This window comes from Salminus brasiliensis, chromosome 3, assembly GCF_030463535.1.
Source record: "Salminus brasiliensis chromosome 3, fSalBra1.hap2, whole genome shotgun sequence".
In the NCBI taxonomy this organism is placed as follows: domain Eukaryota; kingdom Metazoa; phylum Chordata; class Actinopteri; order Characiformes; family Bryconidae; genus Salminus; species Salminus brasiliensis.
In genome coordinates, this window is record NC_132880.1 from 3,386,271 (window position 1) to 3,410,487 (window position 24,217).

At 45.3% G+C, this 24,217-nt stretch overlaps 1 protein-coding gene across 1 annotated transcript in view; it reads left to right on the plus strand.

The window, feature by feature from the left end:
• The window catches only part of tanc2a (tetratricopeptide repeat, ankyrin repeat and coiled-coil containing 2a), a 160,363-nt gene that overhangs the window by 36,646 nt on the left and 99,500 nt on the right, over positions 1–24,217 (plus strand). The window contains exon 2 of the mRNA XM_072675189.1: positions 2,853–2,970. The gene's annotated coding sequence lies outside the window, so the exon portion shown is untranslated. The remainder of the gene's footprint in view (positions 1–2,852; positions 2,971–24,217) is intronic.

A 24,217-nucleotide genomic window follows, 5' to 3' on the forward strand; every position in this document is an offset into this window, starting at 1 on the left:
GCCGTTTCATAACGGTAATGTTAAAGCGAGGACTGTTGGCTACAATTGGAAGTTACTGGAGTATTATCCCAAACACGTACGACTGTGGTGTCGCCACTGATGGCAGATGATTTGAGGAATGGCGCATGAGGAAGCTTAAACGGGAGCCCAGACTTAATCTTAGCACAGCAGTTCCTGACCTTGCTTCTCATGTAGGGATTTAGTAGAGGTTATTTAACCTAGCCTTTGGACGTCTACTGTCAGGCAGGGGTCTAGCCTTTGGACGTCTACTGTCAGGCGGGGGTCTAGCCTTTGGATGTCTACAGTCAGGCGGGGGTCTAGCCTTTGGACGTCTACTGTCAGGCAGGGGTCTAGCCTTTGGACGTCTACTGTCAGGCAGGGGTCAGTAACGATAACCCACTCAGAGCCCATGCCCACATGGAATCCACCTAGCCCACGTTCTATCCAGCATGTTGACTAGGGAGTAGCAACCAACCAGCCAGGCTCATCCGTTGGGGTTGCATCAGTTCTGTGCTGCAGATCTTCGTAGCTAATAACAAGCACCGGGAAGGAGGCTGTGATGTTTCTACCAAAGCTCTGCAAAGGTAGCTGTGTGATACAGTGACCCAGAAAACCCCCACCACATCCCTCACAGTAAACCCTCAGATCATTCTTGTGAGGTACCTGATAGTAAGTGACTGGGATGGCAAGGATTAAAGTCACTCCTTATTCTGACAGCATGAGGGTTCTTCAGAGGAATAGCAGTGTTTGGTTATTGCCTCCATATCCCGGGGTGTGCAAATGTGTGCAGGCAAATCTTACCCCTCCTCACCCCCACCCCACCCCCCTACATCCTGGTGCGCTTGCAAGATCGTCATGGTCTAGATGCAGGGGATTGAAGCATGGGCAGAGAGGGATTCTCTTCTGTATGGAACTGGAACACCGTGTACCTTTTTAGGGCTCTGAATCCCGACAACTAAGTCAGTCTGTCATTATTTCTGTCTCGCTCGCTCTTCTGCTTCTCCCTTTTCCTCTTCCCTTCTGATATCCCCTGACTCAAAGCTCTCCGGCAAAGCGTCTGCCCGCATCGAACAATATGTTCAACCCAGACAGCTCTCAAAAACACCCACTCCGCATGAAATGCGCCTGCAATCAGCAGTTCCTGCCTGCCACCTCAGTGCTAACTGAATCACTTCGCATCTTACTCTTATGTACAGGATATGTGCCAGTTCTTCATCCTCCTGGATTGGGGATACAGTCCAAAAGCCGCTTCGTCATAATGACCCCAAACCTGCAGAGTCATGCAGTGTAGCGTACCTGTACATACCTGACAGGGTGAAAATCCACGGCTGTAGGGCATCACTTCTTCCACGTTCTTCTCAGCAGCTGGGCTGTGGAGCTGTTGAGATACAGCGGTGATGGTTCCCCAATTCTCCAGACCCTGGCAGGGCAAGGACAGACACATGCCTTCTCCAATGCAACCAGCCACTGCCCGATGCAGTGCCAACAGGCTTGGAGGAAAGCACTCTGATGCCCTTGCCCTCAGCTAGCGTCACACTGAAGTGATGGAGGGGAGAAGGGGAGAGCCTCTCAAACCTGGATAAGCCTGAAAACAGTGGAAAACACTCCTCTAAGACCATTCCCTCACCTCTGTGCTCTCAGATATGAGGCTTTATCCTCTAAACAGGAGTAATTCGAGCCTGCTAGCTAACTTATCTAAGTCTAGATCGTCTCGATAGCCGACTACGAGTCCAAACACGGCAGAACCGGCCTTTTAACCGACCTCCCAACATCAGTCGCTCGACTTCGCTCCTCAGACACCAGTTTTTATCATAAACACTTGATAGCATCTGTAGCTAAGCAGTTAGTCTAGGGCTGGGCTGTCTGACACTCTGTGGAGCTGTAGCTCAGCGAGCTAATCCAAGGCTAGCTTAGCGAGAGGCCACAAGGTCCAAAAAAACAACAACCCCTAAAACAACATTCATTTCAGCTTTTTGTCCTTCTAAAAGCGACCGCTCGATATGATATGATTACTGTCTAAACGTTTATAAGTGGTGTTTCAGTCAGACAGACTTGAGTTTGTTCTGTGGAGAGCAGACTGCCATCCTGATAACTACGCTAATGCTAACTAGCTTCTCCCTCCTGATTCAGGGCAGTTTAATGTTTGTAATTGTTGTCAGACTGATGGTGTAACATTTATTGGATTAAGAAATTGTGCTGAATTTTATTGTTTACTTAGTTTGCGACCCTGCGAACTAAGTGGACCTTGTATTTGATCGTTTTTCAGTTGTGAAATAATGCAGGATGCAATTTTAGAGAGGCCACGTAAACGTAGAACCATCTGCGCAACATGGGCAATCCTCCTCTCCCACTTAGTAATTGTGGTACTCTTCTTAGACGAAATGACGGCATGAAAAAAGAGAATATCATCCAACCTTCATTTCTAGAGATATTTAACTGTTTCCTCTCAGAACCTACAGGGCATTGCCTTCTTTAGCTGTGCTTCTTCTCTTGCCCTCGCTCCTTTTTCTTTCCTGCCTCAGTAGAGACACAAAGGGGGTTTATGCCATGCAGGGGGTCTTAGCTCCAGCCTCGTCTGTTCTGACTTGTGTTAATGTTTCGCATCGTGTGTTAATGAATCCGTAGGTGTAGCTTACATGGTGCATTTACACACAATCTGGCCTCTCCTGAGAGTCGGGCTGCACGGAACTGACTCCGGGCCTCCTGACAGATGTGCTGGGCATGCTTTGCATTTAACATCTGACTCTAGTGCGCTTGACTTGCTAAGAACTGGAATCCGAGCATGATGACCGATCTTCTGGTGATTATGCACTTCTTAACGTTTTGTTTTCCTGTGTGTTTTACCCCCACAGATTCACTATCCAGGGAAGAGTCAGTAGGAGATGGGAGCTGGGCTTCTGGCCCCAAGCAAGTGCTACTGCCCGCCGCTGTGTCCGACTCACCCCTGAGACCCACCGCTCCTCACTCATGGTGAGCCACCTTTTTCTCTGGTCTGATCTCAAGGCCGTGTCCATTTCTTGGGTTGTTTGTTTTAGGTGGGTCTATTTTTTGGCTGAAGCAACATTTCATCAGTGGTATGGCCCTACACATCACGCAAGGGGTTGCGTATGTCCCCTTCCTATCAAAGTAGGCTGTGCTTGTCCACGATGAATTGTGATTGGACTCCTGCTCTTTAGATAAACATTCAGAACATGAGATTTTGATGTCTAGGTCTGGATATATTGAACTGTTTTATTCCATAACCCTCAAAGTATGACTCCTACGCCTACCTTGGCACTGCTTCAGCTTGGTAGGGGCGTAGTTGTAGGGGAATGCTAACCGGCGGAAGCTCACAGAAGTGGCTTTTGGCTAGCATCACACTGAGTAATGTGGGTAGATGTAGCAAGACCGATTATGCTCTTTTGGGCTCACAGCCACAGATGGTTGGTCTCAGATGGGGGATCGATCTCACAGTTTCCCATTGATGGGGCCAACACTTAGACAGTTGGGCCACCCGGGAGCTCAATAACCTTTTATGATTTAATGGTCGCTAGACTCAGACAGATTAAAAGATACATAAACTTTTATCTTCTAAAGTCACAGTTGGTATTCCAGGTTGCTGAAATCCCTGTTTCTGTTGTGAGTAGTGGATGGGCAGGATGGGAATTATGTAGAGTGAGGTATATGAGTTATATAAAATAAATACAGAACTGAAGGTAATTTGTTCTTTCAAAAAATAAAGTCCACAAATCATCTGCAGGGATCATGTAAGTAAAGTGTTGTCCAGCACAACAGAACTGGACAGTGCTGTCGTTGGCCAGCCTATTAACCAAGTGATGGGCCTCCTCTGGCCTGACATGTCATATTGAGGTCAAGGATTTTAATGCACTTCTCTCAACATGAACATGACCTCGTTTGTGTGGCTAGAAATAGGAATAATAGCCTGAACGGTACACCACGAGAGGCATGGCATATCCTCTTTTCTCATGGCAGAACGATCAGTCCTGTTTTTTCTTCACTCGTAACACACCTGAGTCATATCATCAGGAAATGATCAAGCCCTTCTTGAGTGGAATCAGATGGCTCAACAGGGTAAACACCAGACTGCTTCCATGAGTGGAGTTGGAGTACATGGTACTATATTTTTTTGCCTAGCATGGGCCAACCTAGTGCTCTGTTGTGACCACAGTATGCTATAACATGGTACTAAATTGTGAGCTTATCATGTTTTAGCTTAGCAATATTTTGTTTTTTTATCATATTGTGGTAAATTTAGTACTGTGTTTTTACGATAATCTACTACAATGTGTTACTCTATTGTTAACTTTAATAGATAAATAGGTACTATATTTTTGTCATACCTAGATTGTATCATAAAGTGGTGATTGATGATTTTTTTTCACAATATTCTGACCTAGCCTTGTGCCATGTTTACATTGTGGTACTATATTTTTCATTCACTTTAAACTGTTTTGACATAATGTGGTAAATGTAGCACTACATTTTGAAATTAAAATGCTATATCTGTAAAATGCTTCAACTTGATACTAAATTACAACTAAGTACTGAATCTTGACAGTAAAATTCTACAACTAAGTATTGAATCCTGACTCTTGACTGTAAAACGCTACAACTAAGTACTGAATCCTGACTGTAAACCTATACAACTAAGTACTGAATCCTGACTCCTGACTGTAAAACATTACAACAAAGTACTGAATCCTGACTCCTGACTGTAAAACATTACAAAAAAGTACTGACTCCTGACTGTAAAACATTACAACTAAGTACTGAATCCTGACTGTAAACATATACAACTAAGTACTGAATCCTGACTCCTGACTGTAAAACATTACAACTAAGTACTGAATCCTGACTGTAAACATATACAACTAAGTACTGAATCCTGACTCCTGACTGTAAAACGCTACAACTAAGTACTGAATCCTGACTCCTGACTGTAAAACATTACAACTAAGTACTGACTCCTGATTGTAAAACATTACAACTAAGTACTGAATCCTGACTGTAAACATATACAACTAAGTACCGAATCCTGACTATACAATACTACCACAGCATTTGTACCATAAAATCCTACATTGTGGTACTACATATTTACTGTAAAATGCATCAATTTGGTACTATATTTTTACCAGAGAAATCTTACAGTTTTGTACATTAAAGTAATGTTAAATCTTGTAACTTGGTACTGAATAAAGTGCTGCGCTGTGGTACTGAATACAGACTTTAAAACGCCTCAATTTGGTGCTAGATCCTGACTGTAAAATGCTGCAACTGGATACTAAATTCTGACCATAAAATACCACAAGCTGTAATTTAACCACAGATTGTGACACCTGGTTGCTGTATATTGAGCTGATCGTTATACAGTGTGATACTTTATCCAGCTCGGCTCTTTGTTTTGGATATCATGTGGTATTACAAAGTATTACTGTGTTTTGACCGTAACATGCCACAACTTGGTTCTGAGAGAGTTCACCCTGCGGGTTTTAGAGAAACAGTAAGAAAGAAAACTGCCTGTTACAGTGATGACTGTATTCTTGGCCTCGGCGGGTGGCAGTGGAACTGCGGCATGTGGTTAGACCTGTCCCTGGCTTTTAGGTGTGCAGCATCCAGCACTGTGCATCCGAATCATCTGGGCTCCATAAAATCTGCATGGTAAAAGTTTTAAGTGGAAAGCTGTGTAATGCAGTTCCCGTCCATTTGGAGCCGACCCAGACATACTGTAGGAGCTGCAGAAATCTGCAGTCCCTCCGTTCCAAACAATTCATTCTGAGTGCAGCCATCAAATGCTTATAGTTCCCAAGACAGGGAAACTTTGGCGAGTGTGTGTGTGTGTGTGTGTGGTGGGGGGTGGGAATGATAGTTCCATATGTTTTCGAGCTGAAGAATGTGTGTAAGCTCTTACACCTATTCAGTAGCACATGCTTTCATACTGCAGAATTGAGTGTGCCTTAAATTTAAGGGACAATTGAAAAGGGAGTGAGGGAGTGAGGGATTCGAGTGTGTGCTCTAATGAAACCATGCGAGAGGTTTGTAGTTTGGCTAATAAATATTTATTTTGGACTTAGTTTCCTGCGTTTAAGTGAACATCTGCAGATACTTTGGCCTAATCCTTGTAATGATGCAATTGTGGTATTTACTAGCTCCGCTGGGTCCAAGGTTTTCTCGGCAGGGAGACATCTTTAGGAGGACTTAGCCTATACTTATCATCACATTTTGAACCGGGACATGTCCAGAAAAGGCATCCTGTATGGTCCAAATACTAGTATTACTACATACATACTGTAATTGTGGTAGATTTTACACAGGTTAAAAGGACTGATTACTTCAGGTCAGTATCGGGTTAATATTGATTTGATAAGTTCCTTTTAAATGACTTTTATTTTAAAGTTATTAAATAATACTAAATAAAGGTTCATAGAACATGTAAACATATGAAATAAAAAAAAAACATCACAAAGTAGTTATTTACTTGTTTTTGGGTTCTGTTTTTGTTCACATGATAAAAAAAAATGAAAAAACGAACATTAGAAACTGACAAACACATTCTTCGCTCTTCACGAAAAAGGACAAAGGTGGCGCTAGCAAGGCTACAAGGCTAAAGCAGGACAGATCTTGCCTCCCCTCGTTCGTTGCCGTCTCGCAGGTGTCTGTAGCTCTGTTTAAGCGGTGCAAAGCAGAAGACAGACTAATCCCTTTGACGTTTGTTAAACATTCTAGCGGCTGAGACCCAACCGGCCAGTCGGCTTGGTCGTTGTTAGGCCTCACAACAGAGTGCTTGGTGGAGCGGTTTGAATGCTAATCCTGTTAGCCGTCACCCTGTTCTTCTACTGTATGCAGTGTGGTTACGGCCCTTTTCTTCAGTTTAACGGAAAGTGCTGTTTATTTATTAGCCTTGCTTTGGGAAACCACTAATCTGAGATCAAAGGATTATTAAAACCCTTGTTATTATTGGACTACATGATCGTCTTGATTCACCGAAACACCCACAGCAAGTCACCTGGAGCTGCGATTGGTCAGGATGCTCAAAGCAAACGCTAAAACCCCTGCGACTGGTTTACGAGGCTTGTTTGCATACCGGAACCATATCCGTGTGACATATCAGTACTGCAGAGCTCAGTATCACAATCACAAGGGTAAACAAACGGTATATTGGGAGGCCTGGCATCTTCTTATTGGGAGCTTAGTAGTAGTTGCTGATGTGGCGCAACAGATAACACCACTACCTGCTAGTGAGCTGCCACACCATGTAGGAGACTGGGGTTCGATTCCCGGTCTGGGTGACTATGCTGCATTAATAGGAGTCATTGTAAATGTACATGCAATGTAAATGTCCTGTGGGGTTAATGGGGTCAATGTCTGTGCACCCGTGACTTTAGTTAGCGCCTGGCGCTTAGCTAAAAACTGCAGCCGTGTTTTCTGTGTCATTGGCGTGTTCGCTTGGGGCTCTTGACTGTGAAAGTGAGCCGGCGTGGTGTTTCCTTCTTTGTTTGTTAATACTGAAGAGCGGCGTTAGCTTAGCAACACCACGAGGCAGCTTCAGACACTCATAATGACCATAACAACAGCAAGAGCACAGCCGAGGATTACGGGGGATTATTACCTTTGATCTGCTCCAAAACAGGATGGGTGCAGGGAAATGGGGGGTGGGGGGGAAGAGGCAATTAGGAAAGAAGCAGCCAATTGCAATTTATACCCCCGTCTCCACCCTCCCCCTCCCCAACCACCACCACTACAACCTTTTTTGCCCTTTTTTCTCGACCCTGGGTGTCAAGGGAAGATTCAGCTCAGCTCACAGTGGAAAGAATGAATGAAACGGGAGAGCGGGAGAGATGTCCTCAGAGTGGGTACTGCAGTGGATGCCATGTGGAGACATCCAGAGAAATACGCTGGAATAAGCGCTGGGCCCAGCGGCCTGCTGAGTTGTGTTTTACAGCAGAAACGTGGTATTTACTGGTGGAGGCGAGCTGCTGTCACAGCAGAGCGGCCTTCAAAGAGTTTGGGACTCTTTTTTTATAGGGAATTGAATTTGGCCGCCTTCTAACGAGTGGCATTTCCACGAGACGGAGTAAATAAGATAATCTGCACTTCCCTCGAGTATTTATGTGTATTTGTGTGTGTGTGTGTGTGTGTGTGTGTGTGTGTATGGGATGATAAAACGGCTCGATGGAGAAGCAGCATGGCCTGGTTTTAAATGCAGGATTTCTCCTAGAAAAGCAGTTATGGAAAGGACTAAGCCCCTCGGAAAGGAGTTAGAGGTGTGAGTCCTGATCCTAAACGCCGTCGCTGTCACGCAAAAACTTTTGATTTCCAAACCTTCTGAACTTTCAATGGAAGTCAATGGAAAAAGATCATATTCCAAGTCAGTGTGGAGCATTTCTATTGGTCCATTTTTCATGCAATTTGGATACAATGTAAAGAACAACTGCCAGATTTACCAGATTATTATCAAAAAGTGAAAAAAGCGTGATATTAACGAGGTATTCTTAGTAATAGAAGATGATTGGGCTTGCCAACCGTCCCGTAAAGTACGGAATCAACCCACAACCCAGCTAACATGCCCATGTGGGGTCTGTATGGGTCGCCCAACTGGGAATCAGAAGGTTTTGTCCATGGGTTCCATGTTGGCTCCACAAATGGATGCCCACCAGGGTCCGTGATGGGACCAGTAGGGGTTAAACACAGGCCCCAACTGGGTTGTACACTGCACATGCGGCCTAGATGGAACCCATGTATGATTAGGGTGGGCAGTAAAAAAATAATGGAGCCCATTTGGGAAGTCAACACATGTACAAACCCAATCAGAGCCTGTGCCCACCTGGAACCCACCTAGGCATCTCATGTTCCACCCATATGAGCCCCAGTTGGCTGGGAAAACACAGAATCATCCAAAATAATACGGAATTGTCCCGTAATTGGATACTTGGACTTTTAAGACAAGGTGATTTGTAGGCACCCTTCAGATCTCGCTCAGGTGGTCTATCTAGATTATGCTCCACCACTCCAGCAGAACAGGTGCTTCTCCTTGCTCATGAAACAGAATATGGATAATATAACAGTAAAATTATATATATATATATATATATATATATATATATATATATATATATATATATATATATATATATATTAATATAGCAATAAAATTCAAGAAAATTATACCAAATGTCCAATTGTCCAGAAAGTAAAATTTGAACCTGACCCGAGCCGTGACCCATATTTGACGCCCAAGCCTGTCCAAACCCAATGTGACCACTCTGGTCCCATCAGGTTCAGGCCTATATTTACAGCTCTAACCCTTCTTCTGTATCTGCCTCAGGTTCTTTCACTTAGATCTGATCTCGATGGCATTTTCATGACGGAAAACTGATTGGAGGACGCTTTGACTCCATTCAAGACGTCCCCCGGTCGGACAGCCTGCGTCCAATTTCCCGGGGGACCAGTATTTAAGGCCCTTTGAGCTACTACAACCTTCCTTGATTGGTTGGTTCCCCGAAAGTTGTAATCTTGCTCAGTAATGGCCTCGGCTAATGCTGTCTCTTGATGGCATTCAGATGCAGACCTCACTGCCATGTGTTCGCAGAGAAAACACAGCGATGTGGAACATATTTGACGTCTCATTTTCGGACGCCCCTCCCCTCCTCCCCCCCTCTACTCAGCCATGACTGACTCACCACCTGCGATGGAGTCACAAATCTTCCCTGAGCTATTTAAGTCAAGACATCTGTTTCAACTGTCTGTTGCCCCTAATTGTCTCCATATTTTTGGACACCAGTCACAGAGAGTCATTACAGCCATTAGAAAGGAGCGATCCCATCTTTTTTCCACTTCCTCTGAAGAGTTTGTTTCGCTGTTCGGATGCTGATTTATCGCCAATCTTTCTTTGCTGAACCATAATTTTCAATTGATTCATTCATAATCATATACACTGAAACGGCTTCATATTTGATAGCCCACTGCCTAGCTACTGTATTTCATCACTGCATGATATTCTGACTCAGATCTGGGCCTCAGTGTCCGCAGAAGAGTAGGCCAAGTTGGAGAATTAGAAGCTAGCAGTTGCTAGGCTAAAAGCTACCCCTAGCTCGCAGAGGCACCATTTGAAAAAGCACCGACAGCCGTGCTCCTCAAGGTAAGTGTGATAGGGAAAGTGGGTTTCAGCTAAAAGAGCTAGAACCACAAAGCTAGGCTACGCTATGCTAGACTATGAGGCTAATGTCACCAAGATGGCCCACTGCAGCCGTATAGCTAATAAAAGCAGAGCTCTTCATCTTTTTGTTTTTTTCAGAAGTTTCTTTAAAAGGAAAAAAAATCAGCTAGTTTTATTCTGCGGTAAAATAACAGGGTGGTAAATTTGCTTGTGAAGCTGCATTTGAGTATTTGTAGCCCAATCGAAGTCACGTACTAACTGTCTATACATCAAATAGCATCTTATATACTCAGTAAATACAGAAAATCTCAGGTTGACTTGCAAGAATCGATTTGCTAAAGCTTGTAGCATGAAGATAAACCACTGAAAAAGACACAAACAGCAGCGCAGGGGTGGAAATACACTGAGAACAAACAAGAAACACTTGGAAGTAACGACAAGTGGGTGGAGCTACAGAATAGACACTGCAGCCTAATACCCATCCCATACCCGCCCAGCAAATGTGTACCCATGTGTACGTTTGCACAGTCGGGAATACATTTGGAGGCTGACTTCAGGCTGAAACGGCCGCTGTGTTGGCTCAGTGGTCCTCCAGTGAATGAGTGGGGCTTCAAAAAGCATGGGGCACTGGAGCCTGGCTCAACTCAGGCACTTTTATCTGCAGCTCTGTAAACAGCGAGCAGTAAACACAGTGTTGTTTATGGAGGAGCAGATTTGTTTGGGAGCTGGTGACGGACTCTAGAGGAGCTGGGAGTGGGCGATGTCGCTGCGGGGGTCCACCAGCATTTCCACCAGCCTTGTTGTGATTGGCTTTTGCCAGCTCCTCGGCAGTGTCTCTGAGGTCTGACTGGTGGCGGACTTGGTTCTTGAGGATGGAGCACTCAAGCGTAGTGGAGTTCACACTTGGACGATGTTCTCCTGACGTTCTGTAAACGTTGTGGCCTACAGAAATGGGAAAGCCTGTTCGTTTCTGTGTATTCATGCCTGTGCTTGGACCCCCGTTATTGCCGTTGCTTAGAGATGATGATGGCTTTGTAAGTCCACCCTGGGCTCGTGGAAAAGGGAGTCCTGCAAGTCCTGTGGAAAAGGGAGCCCTGTAAATGACGGTAATGAGCTCTAGGACTGTAAGTTAATGGTCAGCTCTATTGATGCCCTGCTTGCCCGGTCATAGTGTGCTGTTAATGATGCTAGAGGAGATGACCCTTTGAACCGTGAGTGTTGTTATACCTTCAGTTGGATGCTTTTAATGAAGTGACCGCAGAGTCTGAAGACGTATCTTCTATCCCAGGGCTTTTAGTTCCAACGAATACCAGTAAAGTTGAGTCGGGGGGCCAATATCAGGCCAATATCAGCAAGTGAGCGGTCAGTTTTTGAAGGCGATGAAGGTGTTGGAAGCAGGACAAATGGCCAAGCATTAGAATAGGAGACATTTCAGAACTAGGTCAGAACATCTGGCAAGTCTTGTGGGCCGTTCCTGGTATGCAGCGGTCAGTACCTACCAAAAGTGCTCCAAGGAAGGTCAACAAGTGAACTGGCGCCAAAGGGACAGTGATGCTCATGGAGGTCCCACCCCACAACCTACAGGACAGCCTCCAGGATCTGCTGCTAGCGTCTTGGTGCCAGATACCAAAGGACACTTGCAGAGGTCTTGTAGAGTCCATGCCACAACGAGGGGACACGAGGGGGACCAACTCAATACCAGGCCGGTGGTTTTAATGTTAATGGAGTTAGTGAGGGCCACATTTCCACCACTGTTCCTTCCTGCATCAGAACCTCCCTGTGAGGTTCCTTCATTTTAGTGGTCTGCCCATACCAGGGGTCCTTGTAGCACTCCCTGACAGGCAATTAGCCACGACTTAGCAGCTATTATGCAATTATATGACCACAGCAATGCTCTCTGTAGTTCAGTGTTGGGTTACTGGGGAATAGTTAGCCCCTTACAAAGTACTCTTTTTTTGCCCCCCCCCCCCCCCCTCTTTTCTGAAACGCTGCCAGATCATGTCCTCTGCATTCTGGCGCCGCTCCAGCTCAATATGTGCGTACAGAAAGCCGAGATTTTTTTCCTCCTTGTAACAGCTGAGTGAGCCGTCACAGCAAGGCCAGCGTGCTGATAGAAGCTTACGCAGGGAGGTCAGTGGTCAGGGTCAAAGGCCATTCAACCAGGCAGTTTGAAGAGGACAGCAGTGGTGCGCTCAGTGGTAGAGTGTTGACGTTTGGCCGGAGAGATCGCTGGCAAGCTGCTAAATTAGTTAACCTTCTAACCCTAGAATTATTTTCAGATTTAGTTTTAAGACCTTTTATTCTTTAACCACTGTAAATTATTCAGTATTTACTAAAAAAAATAGGATCCACAATGAATTATTCAGTATCTGCTAAAAAAAAAAAAATAGTATCCATGATGAATTATTCTGTATCCACTGTGAATTATTCAGACTCTACAATAGATTATTCAGTAACAACTAGGAATTATTCAGTATCTACTAATGAATATTTAGTAGCCACTATGAAGTATTCAGTATTTACTCTACTATGAAATATTGAATGTCATCTATGAATTATTCAGAATCAAATGATTTTTGTAGTAACCACTATGAATTATTATCACCACTATAAATGATCAGTATTCATTAAAAATGATTCAAAGATTCTATAAATAACTGAAATATTCAGAATCTACTATTAATTATTCAGCATGTTATAAATTCTGCATGAACCAGTATGAATTATTCAGTGCCTACTAATATTCATTTTGTATCCAGTATAAAATATTCATGTACTATAATGTTTAAGAAAACATTATGCATTACTCAGGATCTATTATGAATTATTCAGGATCCACTGTGAATTACTCAGGCTCTACTAAGGAATATTTAGTAGCCACTATGAATTATTCAGTATTAAATAGGAATTACTTAGTAGCCATTATGAATTATTCAATATTAAATATGAATTATTTAGTAGCCACTATGAATTATTCAATATTAAATATGAATTATTTAGTATCCACTATGAATTATTTGATATCTACTGTGGAATGTTCAGTATCAAATATACATTATTCAGTATCTACTATGATATTTCACCATCCACTATGAATTATTCAGTTTTTACTCAGCGTTATTCAGTAACCACTATGCATTATCCAGTACCCATCTTATCAGAATTAGAATCTACTATGAAATATTGTGTCCTGTATGAATATGAATTTTTCCGTAACCACTATGAATTATTTAGTTAGTAATTATGACTAATTATTCAGTATGTAATCGCTAGCATTTGCGAGAGAAAACAGAGGCTGTTCGTCAGAGGGATACGTGGGCATTTGAGTCTGACGCTCTTGTCCAGAGTAACGTACACTTGTATGTTGTTACTCAGGCAGGGGATTGTAGTTAGGAGTCCTGCTATTAGTGTAGAGTGATGGGCTCGGACGGCAGTGTTGTTATCCACTATGCTACACCAGCCTTCAGAACAACTTCGGACTGAAACGATATACGGCCTGAGCAGAAGCTGGCCTGTTCTTCCTTTTTCTAACTGCCCGGACTGTTTTCTAACTGCCCGGACTGTCAGAGGCCAGACTGTTGCCGGCCTCTGAAAGTAGCAGACGTTAACGAGAAGGAACGAGGTTTTAAAGTCAGGCTAGTTCCTGATGCCAATTAGCGGCTAGCGGATGTTAACGTCTGCTCGCGTCTGCGTCCGCTCTCGCCACTCCTCGCTTCGTGAACAACCAGGCAACCGTCGCCATGGCGACTCCGGGGTGTGAGTTCCCCCACAGCTGCGTCTGCGGCGGCCTGCTCGTTATCCCCACTTTCTTGTCTTTTAAAGTGCTTTCTGCTTAATGAGGAAGCGCTTAGCTGAAGCACGGCGCCTGCCGACACGTGGTTTTGCGTCCTCCGAAGTGACCTTTCTCCAGACCGGTGGGCGAGTCTTTCATTAGCATTAAATGGTCAGAATAATAAAAAGAATACAGCATTTTGGCTTCTGCTGCTGCGCTGCTGCGATTATAGAGGGGCTTCAAGGCAAGGTGTGACTGGAGTTAGTGCACTAATGCTGCTGATGTGCTTTGAGACCTGTTCTGCATAGGGAGGCTAATTGGGCTCTTTCGTTTCTAGCTGCCCTGTTGAAGACATACACTACGCTGTGCTTCTTCAGGAAGTGACGCTTCAGACAGGGGCCATTTTAACATTTTAACAACAGCTTAAAATATACAGTAACTCAATTTTATTGCGATGGCCCCGACACTAATAACGGCGAAGACATGTATGCAGTAAAGCCGTTGCAACACCACCGGGGACTAACGTGCCTGAAGGGAAGCGCCGCATACCCGGCTACTCGACGCACCAGCCTGCAGACGCCGGTGATGTGAAGAGACAAGGCCAGCTTCAGGGATTTATGGGGCCCTAAGCAGATTTTTATTTGGTGGGTCCCCCATACAACCACCTCAGCACCAGATTCTGAAGCACCCAGGCCTTTATCTACCACCCAAGCGGCACATATCTGCATTTTCCCAACAGTGGCAGCAGCAGCCGACAGCAGAAATTGCTTAACCTGGTATTGGTGTGCCAACTATAAAAATAAATTAATATTAATATTTCAATTAATTTTTAAATGTTAGTTTTAACTTTTTTTTTGGTGCTCTTCGGGACCCCCTGGTGGCATTGGGGCTCTAAGCAAACACGTAATTGCCTTGGGCCGGTAACGTGACACATCCTATCCCCCCGACTGTTCCATTGGTTAAAATCGGGCACGTGATTAATTGCCCATCTTCACACAGCTGTCATACTCATACGCCAGATTAAAATTTATAAAAGTTTTTATCTGGATAAAGCGTCGTTACTTAACTAGCTATCGTGCACTTGCTATCCACTATCGAGCTCACCTTGTGCAAGATCAGCAGATAATTGGGATCCAAGCAAAAACAATCAGCTGGCTAACCAGTAGCATGTTAGGCTAGCTAATACAATCGAACTAGTAGCATGCTAGCTACATCGGCTGGCTAACGTATTGGATCCCAAATGGTCCTTCTGTAAGATGACGTCAGAGGGGATAGGATGAGTCACGACACCGGCTCTGTCGAGAGAGAGCGCCATCTACCCACCCAGGAGAAAGCAAGGCCAAAAGTGCTCTCTCTGGGCCTCGGCTGCCGATTTCTAGCAGGATGACTGGGATTCGAACCAGCGACCTTCTGATCATAGTGACAGCTGCTTTTTCCACTGACCAGACTGACCAGACTGAAGTTAGTAGCATCTAAGATTAGTGGGATCTTTTGGATCCTAGCCGATACAAACTAGCTAAGGGTATTTCCTGAGTGAACAGTGAAGCAGGAAAAGAGCGTCTGCTAAAGGCCTTCAGTGTTAATGTTAACGTCTCCTTCCCGAAGTTGTGAGACTGTGTAAGTGGATGATGATTTTTCCTGCAGATGTAATTGTGGAGCTTGAAGAACAGACAAATGAATTCTGCTCGGACTGCGCATGTAGACTAATTCTATTACCCGTGACTGAATAAGGAGTAATTGAATGTGAATTTGCCGTGGGTTTAATTCTCCTCCCTGTGCCATGAAGCTTTCTCTCAGACCAAACATCCTCCTCCTCTTCTTCCTCACCTCTAATGGCTACAGATGAGGTCTGGAGGCTTGATGAGGCTCCTGCTGCTGCTGCTTTTACTGCTGGACACAAAACTGGGGGCCCTTTCAGAATCATACCTGTTGAATCATTGAACCGAATCACTGAATCAAGTTGTTGATTTTGGAGCAGGTGCGTAATTTTTGGACGGCAGCCTCTCGAGACGAGGTAAATCTTGGGTCTTGGGTTGTTTCTGACCAACCGACTTAGATAAAGCTCCAGCAAAGTTGCCACAACCCCTATTAAGGGGGCGTTTTTGTGGGCGGAGACTGAACTAGTGAATCGCATTGGATCCGGAGAGCATTCTCCAGCTCACGATGACTGACGCTGAGACTAACTAGCAGGCCGGTGTCCTGTTTTTTCCAGCACATGTGCAGTCAAGGGCGAAGACATACGCCCTCATTTAGTGGCGAGAGAGTGTCTTAGGCTGAGGTGAGTTTCAGACAGTTAAAGGTCAGGGGGTTATTCTCCAGAGCCCCGCCGCATGAGGCCCGGCTGCTGGCTTTCCTGTTTCTCCTAACACGCCCGCAGCTAATTTGACAGATTTAAGGGGCTTTAATTCGCTCCAGCGTGGCTCCAATTTGCTGGCCCTTTTTTAAGTTTTTAATGGAAATGGTTTCAGTTGGCATGTCCTGTTTGGCCTCGGCTGTTCTGTTCTGCCCACTTCTAAAGGCTGCTCGTATGTCCGGCGTTGTAAAGAGCAGCCATGTGTGTCTAGACTGGACCGATCACGCCAGTGCTATTCTCGAGTGAAGTGCTTCAGTTAAAAACAGCTGATTTAAAAACTTCGATTTGTAGATTTTAAAGAACACCTCAACCACCCGTGCGAAACGCCGACCCGACTACGCTTCAGAACCCAAGAACAACATCTACAGAGCTGCGAACCATCATGAACCATCAGAAACCCAGGCTGGGTTCTATGATACTGGACCGCAGAACCATTGCTTGCTAAGAAGAGTATAAACACTTGTATCACGTTGGTCAAGAAACTCCTAGATGATCCTCCTGACCAACTGATCCTCTGGACTAAGATGTTATGGTCAGATGAATCCAAAGTGAAGCTTCTTTGGTCAACATGGGCTTGTTATTTTTTGCCAATCCGAAAAACAATTTTGTAAACAAGCGACTTCATACCACCTGTGAAGCTTGGTGGTGATAGTGTGATGGTTCGAGATGGTTTGCTTTGCTGCATCAGGACCTGGAAGCCTTGCTACCTTTGAGGGAACTATGATTTCTGCTCTGAATCAGGGAATCTTCAAGAGAATCTCACATCTCCTGTCTACGAGCTGAAGCTGAACCTGAAGCATAGTTGGGCCATGCAACAAGACAATGAGCTGCAGATTTTAGTCGAGCTTAAAGGTGTCGGATTTTGAAGCAGGGCCTTCTTTCTTGAAAGCCGGCCTCTAAGTCTATGGCGATAGGCAGTGACAAAGGAGTTCCAGCAGCTGTTGGACACAATGTAAAGAACAATAGCCAGATTTAGGTCATGTCAAAAAGTGGCGAACGGTACGAATGGAGATACAGGATGCAGTTTTTTGACAGCATACTGGTATAGAGACAGGCCTAGTGTGTACTGTAGCAGAAGTGGACGAGCCGGGGGTTTGTCATAGCCCACCCCGCGAGTCTGCTTTCATTAACACTTCATTCTCACGTTCTCACGGTTAGGCCGCAGAGCTCTGTTTACGTCCTCTTAGTCTAATGCCTTTAAGTCGATACAGATTTGTTCCCAAGATTTGGAGCTGCCCGAGCTGCCGGAGCTGTCGGAGCTGTCAGCCCGATTTAGACATCATCTGTCTGTCCTGAATCTTGTACACTCACATGCATGCACACACACACACACACACACACCATCTCTCTCTCTCATACACACACTCACTATCAAGACACTTAGTTCTATGTCCAGAGTGTCAAACTCATCCCTCAGAGAGACATATATCTGTGTGTGTGTGTGTGTGTGTGTGTGTGTGAATGTGTGCGTTGTGTGTGTTTGTCTGTTTGACAGGGTCCCTGGGGATGTTTTGTCTAGCCGCTCGTGATTGATTGACAGTTCCTGCCACCAGGGGCTCTCTTGGGAAGGAGTGGCTATCAGGGTCATTTGTTTAGAGCGTGGCTTGCTCACGTTTGGCCCGTAAAGAGGCTCATATGTATTCATTAAAAGGACGCCCTGTCAGAGCAGCATGCATTTCATGTTATTACATGACCAGTGACTGGCCTTTCAAACCCGCTGCTGCATCTCTGACAGACGTCTTCTTCATCAAAATGCCCCCCGCATTGTAGCCAGTGATATGGGACAGAGGGGAAGACAGAGGAGAGGAAATTGATTCATCTGGGCTTAAAGGTCTAAGTACAGTGAAATGTGTCCTCTGCATTTGACCCTCTGATCTGTGGTAGGTTAAGTACCTAAACTAAAGCAGAACTATCCAGCCAACAGCGTCCTGTGACCACTGATGAAGGACTAGAGGATGACCAACTCAAACAAACTGTGCAGCAACAGATGCAGAGCTTCTGTCTAACTTTACACCCACAAGTTGGACCAACTAGATAGGCACGTCCACAAGAGTGGACAGTGAGCGGACAGTGAGCGGACACCAAAAACGGAGATATGTGGTTTTCATTGGACAGCATAATAAAAATAAAAATGACAATGATGATAATAATAAACACAAAAGAAGTTTCCCGCTACACTTGTTGTATCATTGCAGTGGGGTTAGCTGTTTCGGGTTGGCTTGAGACGCTTCATGTCCATTAATTTGGCCACCTGATACCTGACCCAGGGTCAGCTGCCATCCAGCTCCGTCTGACAGCGGCCTAATCGGCGGTGACACCCCAAAAGTGGGTGAGCTAAGCGAAGGGGACAGACGCTGACAGCGGGAGCCGGATAGTGCTTGGCTACCTGTCAGTCTTGTAGCGGAGGACGATCTGCCTGGCTCTCTGCAGGAGATAGAGGGGAAATGAACTGCCACTCAGGCAGACCACCCGTCCCCTGTCCCCGTCCCCCAGTCCCTTTTTCTATTCCTGTCTATTAAGAGTGTCAGTAGAATTTCCAACAGATTTTTTAAAGCTGTGGACGACTGGTATCCAGTGTCTGACACGGATGTTAGGGTGTCCAGCCAAGCAGAAGCACCTGTGATCATTTGGTCACAAGACCAATCACACCAATCAGCCATAACATTAAAACCACCCGCCTAATAATGTGTAGGTGCCCCTCGGCTCTGACCCGTCAAAGCATGGGCTCCACAAGAGCTCCGAAGACGTCCTGTGGTATCTGGTGCCAAGACGTTTAGCAGCAGATTCTGTAAGTTGTGAGGTGGGCGGAGCCTCCATGAGCATCAGTGAGCCTTGGTCGCCCATGACCCTTTCCCATGATCTTCTTTGGAGCCCTTTTGGTAGGTACTGACCACCCCACAAGACCTTGCTGATGTTTTGGAGATGTCCTGAGCCAGTGGCTCTTGTCAAAGCAGCTCAGATTCAAGACCTGACTCTGTTTACCTTGACTCTGCACATTGACAGCTGCTACTGTAACCAGGTAAACAGTGTTTTTCACCTCACCTGTTTGAGTGCTATGGCTGATGCTGTACTGTATTGGATGAAACATCTAGAAACATCTCCTGGTTGCTAGAATCTAGAACTTGCATATTCAGCAGAAGCTCAGAGTCTTATTTTCTGTATTATCACCAGCTCCGAGCTGGACCTCTAAGGCTGAGAGTAAATCCTGTCTGAGCATGTGTAACACTGTATGAATACAAGCTCATAATGTAGTACATATCAGACCTGCAGGCCACAACCGCTTTCTATCCCGGCCTATTCTCCATCTCCCTGCCTCCCACTGACAGATCTTTGTGTAGCCCCCATCAGCTCTCATCTGCGGTGGTGGTGGTGGCGGCATTGGTCTCCTCTATAGCTCCTCTATAGCTCCAGGGGGGTGTGGGAAGTATGTGTGTGTGTGTGTGTGTTGGTGGGGTGAGGGGATTGGGGGACTTATGGAGCAGAAACGAAATGTAGGTCAAGGCTTAGAAAGCTGTGCATTGATTGTAGGGACTGTCCATTTCAAGGCCCCCTTTCAAAGATCTGCTCCTGGAGAGTAACGCTGGTGTTCCTCAGGGTTTGGTGCTTTTTCCCTGCAACTTCTCTGCTCTTTTTGCCAAGTGGGGTGGTCGTCCATGTGGTCCTCCATATGCCCCCAGGCTTGCCCATCCCTGGTTGGGCCTTTGGTCTTTTGTCAGTGCATTGTGGCGATGAAAAAGTGGACGGGAAAATGACTATGGGACTGGAAATGGACATGTAATTGAATCAGGACTGATGGACGGGTGGTTTTATGGAGGCACTGAAGCAGAGCATGTGGAAACTATGGGATCGCAGCAGGACAGTGGGAAATCAAAGCTGTAGTCTTACTGTGTTATTTGTGTCATATTTGAATCTGAATGTGTGAATACATATAATAATATATACCTTTCTTATTAAATTGCTAAAGGGTTGATGCTTCAGTAAAGGAAAATCCCTGTTATCATGCTAGAGGAAATTAGCATTATCTTAGAAGGGCTAGCGAGGGTGAAACCTCATCCAAACATGGTAAAGTGTCTTTAAAAGAGCGCTGGGATCTATAATACAGTGGGAAAAACAGATGTTCTTTAGAATGAATTCTCCAAAAGAAGGGACCCACCCCAAACCATGAACCCCAAACACTGTTGTCTGTTCATTTAAAAAGAAAATCCAGCAGAACCAAAACAGAGCTGTAAAACAGGCCGATTGCAAAACCCCCAAACTGTTACATCACAGTCGTAACCATTTTATTCACGCCCCCAAAATTTGCATACACCCCGCCCACTAGAGAAATCCTTTTGAGACTAAACACAACAGCTACGTCAGGAGAATACGGAAGCTAAAAGGCTAAAAGGGCTAAAATGTGGCATTAGGCTGACCGGAGAAAGGCCGGTCCAGAAGGGGGTAGAAGATGGTCAGACGTAGGGTGCATGGCAGATACTAGGCTTTTAACATAGCTAACCTAGCTCAATGGCTACTCAGCGGCTATTCTGTTCAGCTAGCTAGCTCGCACTGCATCACAGCCCCTGCTCTTCCTGTTGGTCCAATTATACTCAACCTCTACCTGGCAAGTCTGGCTTCAGGTCCCATCAGCTTGAAGCCCCTTGGAACTCCAGCCCAAATTTCTCCTTTCTTGCCTCAGCTAGCAAGCGTAGTCCGCACTTCGCAAAGTGTATTTACGCTAATGTCATTACACAAAAATGAACAGTGCTAAAAACAGTGCTAGGCTAAGCTATGCTAGGCTGAGAGTTGTCACGGTGATGTAAACCAGCCAGTCAGAGCAGAGCTTGTGTATCTTCATCTGACATGAACATACAGAAACGGTTATAAAGGTTTAGTCCAACAGGTGTCAGCGTTTTTAGAAAACCGGAGCGTGAAGACAACCTGTTTGAGACCTGGGTTCGAGACCTGAGCTGGGTTTTAACAGCTTAGGACACTCAGGAGGACAATGTTTGATATAAGACAGGATTCAGAGTGGACACCTGAGTAGCTCAACTCAACATCTAATTCTCAAACCCTTCATGAGCTCAATCAGGTGCGCTGGACAGTGGGCAGGGCAGGGGGGTGGGGGGGGGCCCAGGAGCTGGATTTAAAAACCACTCAGGGTTTCATTTCAGCTACATCCATCGCTTTCGACTGGGTGAGATTCTGCAGCTGCGTGGAGAAGAGATGAGACGCACTATTCTACAAGTCTGAGCTTTGCGTTTTTTCCGCCGCACCTCTTCATTACCGTTAGAATAAAAAGTGAAGCCCGGGGCCTTGATTCCAGCACTTCGTTGGGCTTCTTTTGACGGTTTGTTTTGAAAGGCGGTTTGAAAACGCAGGCCGGATTGATGTTTTTTGGAACACGTCCCTTCTTTCCTTCTCCAGCTTTTGAACCTGTATTTGGATGTGGACCAACAGCTACTTTGTCTTTCTGAATAGTGTTTTGACAGCTTGTCAGAGTGTGTGGAGAATCTAGAAGACGGTCACCTCAGCTGCACTGGGCTTTGGTCTCTGAAGGGACATAAACGCTGTACAGTGTACACTGCGCTATACTGTGCTGTGCAGCATTTCTTGAAACTAGGGCTGGAAAGCTGTACTCAGAAATTGGAGAAGTATTTATTTACGTATTTACCCAATGTACCGTCTACTGCGCAGCGCCAGAGGACATCTCCGTCGGCCATCTATGTTCTAACTAGACCTGCCAAATGCATTTTCCTACCTTGACCCTTTATCCCCTCTGTACTGATCCTGAGCTGTTTTCTAAGTTTCTTTAATAGAATCCATCCGAATTCAAGTTTTCATATGCTCGGCCTCTTCAGCAGACTACTGGACAGCACTCGCGGCTGACCCATTCGCCTCACTCTGCCACGCCCACTTTTAATAGTTAGTTTTTCTGCCGTTGTGTAAGCAACTCCGGTCATCTCGTACCAAATGGTCATAAAGTCGCTGGCTATGCTAGCTGGCTATGCTAGGCTATAAAGGCTATAAATGCTATAAAGAAGCTGGCTATGCTAACAGGCTATTTAGTGTTATCCAGAGCAGAGCTGACTAAGGTTAGCTTTCCAAGACAACACAAAAAGATCCAAGTGCTGCAGGACACCATATTCCAGCTTCCACCACCTTCCATTGAATAAGAGGACCTGCGTCTGTGGTTGAAGCGTTATGATCTTTTCGTGTTGTGTTGGAAAGCTAACCTTAGTCAGCTCTGGATAGCATTAAATAGCCTGTTAGCATAGCTAGCTTTTTTATCTTTCAAAAACCACAATTGCCTTGCTCTAATTCTCATTAATAACCCAGAGGTAGGCCGGTTCCATGGTACTGGGAGGATGATGAAGTTCAGGGGGAACTAGAGCTGCTCTGGATAACGTTAAATAGCCTGTTAGCATAGCTAGCTTCTTTATGACCAGTTGGTACGAGATGACCGGAATTTCTAACGCAACACAAAAAGAAGATCAGAGGGGTGTAGGACACCATATTCCAGCTTCCACCACCTTCCTTAGAAGAAGAGGACCAGCGTCTGTGGTTGAAGGCGCTAAATTTGAAACGTCCACCCAAACGTCTGCTTTTTGAGACCGTTTTGTATGAGGGAAAACTTGATTGTGGACCTCCAGTGAAGCTCTGGATGCGTCGGGTGCTTAAGAAGCTATCAGGTAAGACGTTAGCATAAGAGCTAACCTAAGAACCTCACAGGCACCCGACATGTCTGCTTCAGCGGAGCTCCACAATCAAGCCGTTTCTCTGGGTCCGGATGTTCTGGTGTCGGCTTTACCTACAAAACCAGCAAACACGGATCATCAGATGTCTACGCCGGATTTAACGGGTGTCTGCAGCCGCGAGTGAGGTTCAAATGTTGGTCGAATGTGGAACTGCAGGGTCCTGTGACCATGGGGGCTCACGCAGAGCTGCAGCAACTCACAAAAAATGGATCACATGATCTGACCAGCTCTCAGGATCGGCTAAACAATCAGCTGATCTTTTGAAAGTATGCATCCACACTTTCAAAAGAAGCCTCAGAAAGCTCTGAGTGAGGAATAATCCATGTCCAAATACAAAAATAATGTTATCGCTGCAATAGTTCAGACCCCCTGAGTCTTGCAGTGTAGCGTCATTCCTGGCAATTTCTACCGCGAACCAGCTGTCATTTCATCTTCCGTCATTCTTTTTGGCGGGAGCGTTTGGCTCAGAGCTCACGTTCCCTGATGATTCCTGGAAGTTGGTTGAAACGGTCAGTGACAATTCAAACATAAGTGGCTCCTAAAATAGCAGCGTAGCCCTCCGTAGAGGCACAGCTCTAGTTCCCCCTGAACTTCATCATCCTCCCAGTATCACGGAACCGGCCTACCTCTGGGTTATTAATGAGAATTTGAGCAAGGCAGCTGTGGTTATTTTTTGCACATGCTATTGAAATTGTACTCCAAAGAGAGCAGATGATGCGAATGAGTGTGTGTGTGTGTGTGTGTGTGTGTGTGTCTGTGTATGAGTGTGTGTGTCTGTACCATCCCCCCCAAAACTGCTTGCACTGCATAAAACCTTATCTCGATCTGTCCTTTTCGCTAAATTACAAGATCACGTCATCCTCTCCCTCACTTAATCCCAAGGTTACTGTTGTGCTCTGGGTCCCCCTGAGCATCCCGCTGAGGAATTACACCTGCCTGACAGCAGTAGAAACACTCAGCCACCAGATGATTAGGAATGATGTGGGTGTGTGAGGTTGAGACAGTTCCTAAGAAAAACACATGAAGAGCAGAAGGTGAAGGGAAGATCAATTTTGACGGAAATTTTTTAAGTGATAATTAATGAGATCTGTTTGTTCGCCCAGTGCACAGATAGAATTCACTCTTCCCACTATTTTACATTCATTCCCATGTTGGCTCTTATTGGACAGCATTTCATTAAACCACACCCTCCGGTGTTCCTT